Source organism: Budorcas taxicolor, chromosome 8 (assembly GCF_023091745.1).
Source record: "Budorcas taxicolor isolate Tak-1 chromosome 8, Takin1.1, whole genome shotgun sequence".
NCBI lineage: Eukaryota > Metazoa > Chordata > Mammalia > Artiodactyla > Bovidae > Budorcas > Budorcas taxicolor.
In genome coordinates this window covers 90,081,332-90,092,379 of record NC_068917.1, presented here as the reverse complement: position 1 = coordinate 90,092,379, position 11,048 = coordinate 90,081,332, and the positions used below count along the sequence as shown (strand labels likewise).

The 11,048-nt window shown below is 37.1% G+C and overlaps 1 non-coding gene across 1 annotated transcript; it reads left to right on the top strand.

Moving 5' to 3' along the window:
- The first annotated feature begins 3,633 nt into the window (after positions 1-3,633).
- On the top strand, positions 3,634-3,764 carry LOC128052902 (U11 spliceosomal RNA). The gene has a single exon (XR_008199862.1). It is a non-coding gene; the product is annotated as a U11 spliceosomal RNA (small nuclear RNA).
- The last annotated feature ends 7,284 nt before the right edge of the window (positions 3,765-11,048 follow it).

Sequence of the window (11,048 nt, the reverse complement as noted above, 5' to 3'; positions counted from 1 at the left end):
CTTCCTGGTGACTTTGTCATTCAAGGGTGAAGAGAGCAGTCAGACCTTCTCAAACATAAAGAAATGTATGACACCCATAAGCATTTCCTGAAAAAGAACCAGATACAAGCAGAATTTAGCCAAGCAAAAGCTCAAACCAGAAGCCAGGGAAAATGTCTGGTGTGAGGCATTAAACACTTACATGTAGAAAAATGACTAAGCGGTGGGAAATATGATTCAAAAGGTTAACAACTATTATAAATTCCAACGTTGTGTTAAAGGATAAGTTTTTAAAGGAAATTTGTAACTACCATATGGAACATATGTCAAAAATAACTCATAGTTAATGAGAGAATCTGTAATACGTCATAAAGTTCAAAACGTACATATATATAAGGAATAAAATAATTCTGAAATCAAGTTGCAAATTGATGCAAAACAGATCTGTTTACAGGTCAATAATCAATTGCAACACACTGGGCCTAATTCATTTATGTTTCTATAAACAAGAATCATTTACATTATTGTCAGATTTCTATAACTTACAGAGCTGTGAAACAGTTCAAAGACAATGAAAAGTAGAGACAGCTGAAATAGATGACCTAGACAGAGTATTACTGAGGTTTTTTTTTTCTTTTTTCCTATTTTAATCCTTTGTAACTTTTCCTGATAATTTTAAAAGTTATAATACAAGAAAAAAGTGTGCTATGATCCTTATTTCAACTTAAAAATATACTAAATTCAAAGATATATACACCTATGAAAGTATATTTATTTGTTTCCTAAAGTTTTTCCAAGTGCCACCAGAAAAATTGGTTAAGTTTGGGTATAGAATAATAAGAGAAATTGTTCTAATGTTTGTTTAAAATGGCGAGGAAGACTTTATTCAAGATTCTGGCAATGTGGGAAAGACTGTTTCAATAAAGAAGAGAGATTGGCCTTAACCCCAAATACAACCGGCATAAGTGGGGATTTATCACCACAGGGCAGAATAAAAGAGAAGATGGACAATTGCAAACAGGAACTTAGTTACTAATCAAAGATGAAGGGGAAGAAAAGGTTGGTTGGCTATAGAGGGTTGGGGGATTCTCAATAAACTGACAGCAGGATTCTTTGCTAAAACCAGGTTTGGCAGGCCAAGGACAATGAATAGCTATAAGAAGAAATCAGAGAATTTTGACCAAAGTTTGGCCAAGGAGGCAATTCTTTGGTAGAAAGTTAATAAATCACAGAAAGGGTGAAATATAATGTTTAAAGTTATGTCCAAGGGAAAAAAAAAAATGACAACAAAGAAAATTGCAATAAACTTACAAAGCATTTCAGTTCTGTTCAGTTCAGTCACTCAGTCATGTTCGACGCTTTGCAGCGCCACGAACAGCAGCAGGCTAGACCTCCCTGTCCATCACCAACTCCCAAGTTTACCCAAACTCATGTCCATTGAGTCGGTGATGCCATCCAACCATCTCATCCTCTGTCATTCCCTTCTCCTGCCCTCAATCTTTCCCAACATCAGGGTCTTTTCAAATGAGGCAGCTCTTCTCATCAGGTGGCCAAAGTATTGGAGTTTCAGCTTCAACATCAGTCCTTCCAATGAACATCCAGGATTGATCTCCTTTATGATGGACTGGTTGGATCTTCTTGCAGTCCAAGGGACTCTCAAGAGCCTTCTCCAACACCACAGTTCAAAAGCATCAATTCTTCGGCACTCAGCTTTCTTCACAGTCCAACTCTCACATCCATACATGACTACTGGAACAACCATAGCCTTGACTAGATGGACCTTTGTTGGCAAAGTAATGTCTCTGCTTTTCAATATGCTATCTTGGTTGGTCATAACTTTTCTTCTAAGGAGTAAGCGTCTTTTAATTGCAGGCTGCAGTCACCATCTGCAGTGATTTTGGAACCCCCAAAATTAAAGTCAGCCACTGTTTCCACTGTTTCCCCATCTATTTGTCATGAAGTGATGGGACCAGATTCCATGATCTTAATTTTCTGAATGTTGAGCTTTAAGCCAACTTTTTCACTCTTCTCTTTCACTTTCTTCAAGAGGCTGTTTAGTTTTTCTTCACTTTCTGCCATAAGGGTGGTGTCAAATGCATATCTGAGGTTATTGATATTTCTCCTGGCAACCTTGATTTCAGCTTGAGCTTCATCCAGCCCAGCATTTCTCATGATGTACTCTGCATAAAAGTTAAATAAGCAGAGTGACAATATACAGCCTTAACATACTCCTTTTCCTATGTGGGATCAGTCTGTTGTTCCATGTTCACTTCTAACTGTTGCTTCCTGAGCTGCATACATATTTCTCAAGAGACAGGTCAGGTGGTCTGACAGTGCATTTCAAGGACCATATAATATACTAAAATATATTTAAATTCCAGTACTAAAATTTGAAGTGAAACTAAAAATTAAAAAACATAGTCTTTTGCAAATATAACATACTTAATTATTTCATATTGGCAACAAATTTTCTAGCATCTTTCTCTTCTGTTGAATCATTAATTTTTCCCTCTGTTTCTTTGTCACTTTAACTGTCAGAAGTTCTCAGTGCTGTCAGAATGCTTGCTAATACATGGACTCTCAGAACACAAATGGTTACAGGTCTTCTACATAATGACTTGACTGTCTTTCTTCTCTCTCAAAGAATAAAAAATCTGTTTCCTTCTATGCCTTGCATTAAATTCCAGCACCCTTCAAGTAAGAGACAAACATGTGATAACTACTTTCTTAATGCATTATTTGAAAGTATTTATGCAACTTCAATGATGGTTAGGGTACACAATGAATTATCCTTAGCTTCATTACTGAAATGAACTTGGGTTTGCCATGCAGCAAAACCAATTTACTGAAACCAGGTTGTGGTGAAGAAAAATACAGTGCTTATTACAGGCACAAAGCAAAGGGTATGGGTGGCTTATGCTCAAAAACCTGAACTCCCTGAAAGTTCAAGGAAAGGTTTCTAAAGGCAACATTTGGGGTGAAGGCTGCATGGTGCATGATTTTCTTCTGACTGATTGATGGCGAGATGAAAGAGTGGTGTTTCAAGAATCTTGATCATCAAACTTCTGGTTGCAGTCTGGAGTTCACATGCTTCTGTTCAGCATGTAGTCACCATCATCTACCAGTCTGAGTAAATTAGGACAGGGGGGTTCTTAGTTACTGCAGAACAACTCAAAGATCTGTGTCAAATTGTTAAGTATATTGCTTGAGGAGGAACTAGGACTTTGGGGGTTTTGTTGCTGTTTTTTCTTTATTTTGGATTTCTTGATGTGGATCATTTTTATGTCTGTATTGAATTTAGGACTCTATGACTGAACTATCATCATTACTTTTCTTGTTTAACTGCTTCTCCTTTGTCTTTTCATTTTCTCACTTCTCTAATTAATAACTGCATGTGTTTGCTCTTTGGAACACAGAGAAGGCCTTGGAGACTAAAGCTTTTATCTAAAAACAAGAAAGAGGAGACAAGAAGGAGCTTTTGTACCTGGAAGGGCCCCACAGGGTCCTGCTCTGCTTCATTATTAAGCTACTTGCTTGTCTTGCATTATAAATATTTAACAAGAAGATAATCAAATTATAGTTTTGCAAGAATCTCTTGCTAGGATGCTATTAGGCAAAATAATGGTTTTTGAAGATTTAAAAATAGATATTAAGAAAGGGGGTTTCTGTTATGAGTGCTGCACATAGGGCAGTTTGTTCTTCCTGAGAATCGATATCAAGAAATTTTGGAAGCATAATTTTTTTTTGTACTTAGGCAGCTGGTAATCATCGGTCCTGATACCTTACCTCTCCCATCAAAAAAAAAAAAAAAAAAAAAAAAAAAAGGTATAATGCTTACTGCTGAAGCAATACTTTTTACAGATAAAAATTTGTAATCAATAATGTTATTTCTTTCCTCTCCTTCATTCTTCTGCTTTTCTTCTTTTCTTTGTTATTTGCACCCATTGCTTCCCTTCTGTGTTTATATTATTTATTTTAGAGCTATGTAACTTTAGAGGATGATCACTGCATTTTTATAGTCCAAACATTTTTGTGAAAAAGTTGTCATTTCAGAAAAGAAAGCCTCTTGATGAAAGTGAAAGTGGAGAGTGAAAAAGTTGACTTAAAGCTCAAGATTCAGAAAACGAAGATCATGGCATCTGCTCCCATCACTTCATGGGAAATAGATGGGGAAACAGTGGAAACAGTGGCAGACTTTATTTTGGGGGGCTTCAAAATCACTGCAGATGGTGATTGCAGCCATGAAATTAAAAGATGATTACTCCTTGGAAGAAAAGTTATGACCAACCTAGATAGCATATTCAAAAGAAGAGACATTACTTTGCTAACAAAGGTCCATCTAGTCAAGGCTATGGTTTTTCCAGTGGTCATGTATGGATGTGAGAGTTGGACTATAAAGAAAGCTGAGTGCCGAAGAATTGATGCTTTTGAACTGTGGTGTTGGAGAAGACTCTTGAGCGTCCCTTGGACTGCAAGGAGATCCAACCAGTCCATTCTGAAGGAGATCAGCTTTGGAATTTCTCTGGAGGGAATGATGCTAAAGCTGAAACTCCAGTACTTTGGCCACCTCATGCAAAGAGTTGACTCATTGGAAAAGACTCTGATGCTGGGAGGTATTGGGGCAGGAGGAGAAGTGGAGAACAGAGGATGAGATGGTTGGATGGCATCACTGACTCGATGGACATGAGTTTGAGTGAACTCTGGGGGTTGGTGATGGACAGGGAGGCCTGGCGTGCTGCGATTCATGGGGTCGCAAAGAGTCGGACACGACTGAGTGACTGAACTGAACTGAACTGAACTGAAGCTGTCACAATATTAATTTAATTTTACGTTTTTTCAATTTTTTAGAAAATGTAGCATTATCAAAATTAAACATATTTTTAGAAACATTTTAAAGATTTCTTAACATGGAAAATTTCAAACTTACCAAAAGCTGATATTATGGTAAAATAAATCCCTTTTACTCAATATTCATCTTCGGCAATTGCCAACTTATAAACAGTTTCTTTCACCAATCTCCCCACTTTCATTTTATGGTTTTGGGGATTTTTTTCTGGGCAAAATGCCAAGCATTATGCCATTTCACCTCTAAATACATTATCATGCACTGCTAACATACACTTTCTTTTTACACATTCATCGTGCCATTAACACATCTAAAATTAAAATAAAGCACTATTTCACACCAATATTTCATACTCAGATTGCCCTGATTATCTCAAAACCATTTTTTCACTGTGAGATTGTTTGAATCAGAATTCAAACAATATTCATAAATTGTATTTGGTTCTTATGTCTTCTCTGATTTTCCCATTGGCTGTTTCTGAGGGATTAGGAAAGAATCCATTATTTATTCTGTAAAATTCTCACATTTTGCATCTGGTTAGTGAGTCCTTTGGGCTTCCTTGGTAGCTTAGCTGGTAAAGAATTTGCTGGCAATGTGGGAGATACTGGTTTGATTTCTGGGTTGGGAAGATCCCCTGGAGAAGGGATAGCCTACCCACTCCAGTATTCTTGAGCTTCCCTGGTGGCTCACATGGTAAAGAATCCACCTACAATGCAGGAGACCTGGGTTCAATCCCTGGGTTCAGAAGATCCCCTGGAGGAGTGCATGGCATCCCATTCCTGTATTCTTGCCTGGAGAATCCCCATGGACAAAGGAGCCTTGTGGGCTGCAGTCCATGGGGTCACAAAGAGTCGGGCATGACTGAGCAACTAAGCACAGCATATCACAATGAATCATCTGTGGCATCATTTAACGTATTTCTCTTTCTCAGTGTGTATCCTATACACTGGTAGTGAGGTGCAGTTATAATTTAAGTAAATTTTCTTCAATTAGACATCATACATGGTATTGTAAATTTCCTATTTTTATGAGAAATTTAACTCAATTCAGTTCAGTCACTCAGTTGTGTCCGTCTCTTTGCAACCCCATGGACTGTAGCACACCAGGCTTCCCAGTCCATCACCAACTCCCGGAGCCTACTCAAACTCATGTCCATGGCATTGGTGATGCCATCCAACCATCTCATCCTCTGTCCTCCCCTTCTCCTAGTGGTGCTAACTAGTGGTCCTAACATTCTCTGGAACATTCAGGTTGTGTCAGTGTGATCTGTCCAAAAAACAATTTCACACCAACAAATCTTTGGGTGATTTTGATCCTTTGGAGTTTACAAAATGATGCTTTTCTAATTCCATTCTTTCCTCTTCATTTATTATTGGAAATAATTTATATAGAAAGAAACTTTTATTATGTAATTGTTGGCTACTCTAAAAAACAGAAAAATATGTTTAATTCTTTCCAATTGTTTTTGAAGTTTTAGAACAGTCAGTCTTAGCAATTACCAATAGTTACCAATACAATCTTTTAAAATATCATTTTGAAATAATAGCTTTTTAAATTATACTGTTTATTTTAGAATAGATTGAGATAGAAAAGTTGTGAAGATAGTGTATCTTCAATAAACAGAGTTGGTAGGATCTGTATTTACGTCTTTATCTATATCATCTACATTTATAGGATCATCTACCTATCTCCCTATTTATACAGATTTATTTCAAGAAATTGGTTCACATCATTGTGGGGCTGGCAAGTCCAAAATCTGTAGGACAGACCAGCAGGCTGGAATCTCAGACGGAAGTTGGAGTAGAATTTCCTCAGGAAACACTAATTTTGCTTTTTGTATTTTAATTCACTTTTGTTTAGAAAAATTTAGTTAACATCAGGTGTGGGATAAAATTATACCATTCTTAGATTAGAACTAGGGATCTTTTGATCTAATTTAGACTGGAGAGTTCAGGATTGAGAGAGGCTACAGTTTTGCTTTTAAGGCCTTTCCACTGACTGAATGAACCCTACCAGTATTATGGAAAACAGTCTTGGACTGAGAGTCAATTGATTGCAGATGTTTTCCACATTGACAAAACAACTTTACAGCAACACCTATCTTAGCGTTTGATTGAATAGTCTAGCCTCTCAAATTAACAATAAAAATGACCGTCATAGATGGTGAAGAGAATTCCTATATACCCCACATGAAGGAATTAAAGAAGGAAAGAAGAGAAAAAGGAAGAAAGGAAGGAAGGAAACAAGGAAGGAAAGAAAGATAAGTGGGAGGGAGGGAAGGAGGAGGAGGAAATGGAGAGAGAGAGAAAGAGATGATAGGCTGAAAATATAGAGGTAAAAGAAAAAAGAAGTTTTCAGTATGACACAGTTCAAGTTCTTTCGAATATATTGTCCTTTTGAATTATTTTTGAAAATAGGCCTATGATCCCCAGGTAATGATGGCTGATATCAGTTAAATCATTGATAATGATACATTATTTGTTTCCCTTCTGTTGACATCTTCCATCAAATAGTAAATGTGTCACAATGAGTGAAACAATATTGATATACTACTATAAAGTTCATATTATGTTTATTTATTTTATTTTTTAAATTTAATGCCCATTTTCTGTTCCAGGATCTCATCCAAAATACTAACTTTTAATTGTCATGTGTCCCTAGCCACTCTTGACTGTGATAATTTCTCAGATTTTCTCTGCTTTTCATGACTCTGAGGAGTACTAGTTAGGTGTTTTATAAAATACTCCTCAATTGGATTTTATCTCATACTCTTCTCATGATTAGACAAAAGTTATGTATTTTTGGAAGGAAGACTGCAGAGGTAGTGTCATTTTAATCACCTCGTAGCAAGAGTACATGCCATCAGCATGACTGATACTGTGGACGTTGACTTTGATCACCTGGCTGAGGTAGAGTTTCTCAGCATTCTCCACTGAAAAGTATAAGAAGAAAGTTATTACACACAGGCTGAGCTTAAGGAGTGGAACATTACCTATGTAAATTATTTGTATTTATTCTGTTCCACAGATTTTTATGTTTTCTCCATTTATTTACGTATTCAATCCTTAACATATATTTAAGCAATATGGGTTGAAACACCTGTTTTAAACTTTGAGTTATAATCCAACACTACTTTATTTTATTGCTCAAATTGCTCCAGGCTTGGCCATTGGGAGATCTTTTGTTTTGCTCCTATGACTCTTTGGCATGCCCCATCAAAGTGGGCATGATTAGCCAATCAAGACACATTTTGTTTTCATTACTCTATCATTTACTTCTAGCATTTCCTTTCAGTTCTTTCTTAGTTCCCATCTCTCTATTTACATTTGCTATCAGTTCTTATCTGTTTTAAGTTTTAGTTATAGTCATTAAGATATGAGTTATAAGTTATTTTAAATTCCCTGACATAATCTCAACATCTGTGTTATATCTGAGTTTTGTTTCTAATGATTGGCTTATTTCTTCACAAAGTGGTGTTGCTTCTTGTCTTTGTGTATCTTATAATTTTTTTGCTGAAATCAAGACATGTTATTTCAGGTAATGTTAACCAAGTTAAATAAGCCTTACTGTCAGAATCTTTGTTCACCTGGCTGATAAGTAATTGGGCTTACTGTTTGCCATAGCTGCAGGTGTCAAAGACCTCTCTTCTGGACTTTGGTTTCTAAGTTTTCCTGCTTAGATAGAGCGTGAATCTTGCAACAGCTACAATGTCCTGTTGTTATCCTGGAGCCTGGTCCATGTGGTGGTGAAGTGTGGGTTTGGGGGAGCATTCTATGCTGTTCTGATCAAGTCTCAGTTTTTTTGTGAGTCTGTGTGTCAGGGCTATGGCCTTCATAAGCATTTACATCCCTCCTCCTGTGGTGCAGCTTTCCCCCTTCACTCCATCCTCTTCTTTCTGGGTACACCATTGCCAATCTATATCCTTTATCTGTCTCCGCTGTTGACTATATTTTTCCCTCTTGGATGAGACAGGAATATTGAAGGGTGACTGGTATGGGAGGAATTCCCTTTCTTTAGCTAAGATAAAGGTGACTCTGGTGAAATTCTTTCCCTTGGAAAGTAAGCCTTATTTATGAAGAAGGTTCTGAGACATTTCACAATGGTTACTCTCCTTCCTGGGCCAGGGCTACACTGGGATCTTTCTTAGGGGTTCTTAGAGTAAAATCCCATGAACGCAGAGCACCCCCGAAGACTGTAGCCCTGGGTTTTTCTTGCTCTCACACTAGTTCACGTTAAACCTCCAGTAATTTGTCAAAATTACCATGTTAAGTGCTAGCAGTTGGTGGTTAGAGTGTGTCTGCTATCGATAAGTAGATCTCAGTTGCTCTATCTTTCTGGATCTCTCTTCAAATTCAGGGTAGTAGTTTGACCTGCGACCTTAGTTCTCTAATGTATCCTAAGAAAGCTGCTGACTTTCGGTTTGTCTAGGTTTTTCCCGTTGTGATGATGGAAATGACAATTTTCCAAACTCTTTAAATATTCAAGATGAAAGCAAAAGTAATCATAGATTTTACACATGATCAGTTTTCAGTCCATAGTCATCACTTTATTCTTATTGATTAAGGTGTAACATTTTTAGCAGTAAGAATCTGATCAAGTTAGTACATTATCTTATCATGACCCCATTTGTCTTTGAACACTTCCTTGCTTTCTGGCAGAATATGATATCTTAGGTTCATATTTCTTGCCCGAGCCCTGAATGGAGAATTGTATACATTTGCACATTCCTGCCAATTTCTCCAAGAAATCTTATTTCTTTTGTTGAAAAACAGGCATACTACTAGCTTGCCTTTCTTCTCATGTATTTCAGTAAGTAGATGTGTGAAAAAAATGAATTCATAATGATAATTTAAATTTAAGTTTATCAAATGTTTATAAAAGCATATAATTAAATAGTTATTTGTTTACATTGAACTACCTTTGTCTAGTCAAGGCTATGGTTTTTCCAGTGGTCATATATGGATGTGAGAGTTGGACTGTGAAGAAAGCTGAGCGCCGAAGAATTGATGTTTTGGAACTGTGGTGTTGGAGAAGACTCTTGAGAGTCCCTTGGACTGCAAGAAGATCCAACCAGTCCATCCTAAAGGAGACCAGTCCTGGGTGTTCATTGGAAGGACTGATGCTGAAGCTGAAACTCCAATACTTTGGCCACCTCATGCAAAGAGTTGACTCATTGGAAAAGACCCTAATGCTGGGAGGGATTGGGGGCAGGAGGAGAAGGGGATGACAGAGGATGAGATGGCTGGATGGCATCACTGACTCAATGGACATGAGTTTGGGTGAACTCCTGGAGTTGGGGATGGACAGGGAGGCCTGGCGTGCTGCAATTCATGGGGTTGCAAAGAGTCGGACACAACTGAGCGACTGAACTGAACTGAACTGAACCTTTCATATCAGAGAAGCAAAGTAAGCACTTGACATTTTCCTATTATTATTAGTTTTTGGATAAAGTTCTGGGTCCTTTTACCCTGACTCCAGTAAGCTTTCATCTTTTTCTAATATAATATGTAGTCCCAGACTTATCTTCCACATTTTTTAACATTGTGCTGCAATCAGCCCTTTTCTTATGAGCCTTTGTTGGATTCCTTGGTAATGGATATTTGGTGATCACACTTTTGGTAGTAGGTATGCTCAATGCTACTGGATTTTCACTGCTCCTGGAACTTTCCAGTGGATTAAACCTGGAAATACATATAAAACTGTTACAGTGAGAAAATGAACACTAATGTTCCTGAGACACCCAATTTAAAGTTAAGATTGCAAGATTTTTATATACCTGCTTTGACTTCCCACTTAAAGTTCTTACTTTCCAAAATGAAATATTGTTGTTTGCCAATATCTGTGTCATCACTTATTTAATTTATACAATTATATCAACTCAATGTTTTTAAAAGCCAGATTTATTTTTTCTAAATTAAAATAGCTTGTTGGCCTAAATAGAGAGGTGAACTGAGGCAAGCTCAAAAGAAACTAATATTTGAGAATAGCAGATTAATTCAGGACAAGAAAACTGTAGCAAGCTACAGATGAGGGTTTGGAACAGGTTATACTCATGAGTAGGGAAGGGAAAAGGGGGAGAGTTCAATTAAAGTTGGTTCAAATCTAAAAGAAATGGAAAGCAACCCTGAAATTTTTCCAAACAGACAAAATCAGTTCAGTCACAAAGTTTAATTCAGTCCACTTTGTGAGACCAACTCACCTGGGTCATTCTATTCATGCATTT